This window comes from Schistocerca cancellata, unplaced genomic scaffold, assembly GCF_023864275.1.
Source record: "Schistocerca cancellata isolate TAMUIC-IGC-003103 unplaced genomic scaffold, iqSchCanc2.1 HiC_scaffold_1077, whole genome shotgun sequence".
Lineage (NCBI taxonomy): Eukaryota > Metazoa > Arthropoda > Insecta > Orthoptera > Acrididae > Schistocerca > Schistocerca cancellata.
In genome coordinates, this window is record NW_026047076.1 from 103351 (window position 1) to 104039 (window position 689).

Genomic DNA, 689 nt, shown 5'->3' on the forward strand with positions numbered 1-689 from the left:
AAGTATCAAACACAAAATAATGCGTACCGAAGAAAGAAAATGTATCGTGCTAGGCACCCTCCTCCCGCCCTGTATTGACTGATGTCCCTCTCTCCAAAAATGTACTCAATGGGACCATAATGTTGCAACCACACACACGTTGACCTGCTGTGAGGAAAAAACGAGTTAGTACATTCCAAACATTAAAAAGTTTATTTTAAAATCAACATGAAAAACCAAAATTCCAAAAGTATCAAACACAAAATAATGCTTACCGAAGAAAGAAAATGTATCGTGCTAGGCACCCTCCTCCCGCCCTGTGGTGCAACTGATGTCCCTCTCTTCAAAAATGTATAATGTTGCAACCACACACACGTTGACCTGCTGTGAGGAAAAAACGAGTTAGTACATTCCAAACATGGAAAAGGTCATTTTAAAATCAACATGGAAAACCAAAATTCCAAAAGTATCAAACACAAAAAAATGCTTACCGAAGAAAGAAAATGTATCGTGCTAGGCACCATCCTCCCGCCCTGTGGTGCAAGTGATGTCCCTCTCCAAAAATGTACTCAATGGGACAATAATGTTGCAACCACACACACGTTGACCTGCTGTGAGGAAAAAACGAGTTAGTATATTCCAAACATGAAAAAGTTCATTTTAAAAACACCATGAAAAACCAAAATTCCTAAAGTATCAAACACAAAATA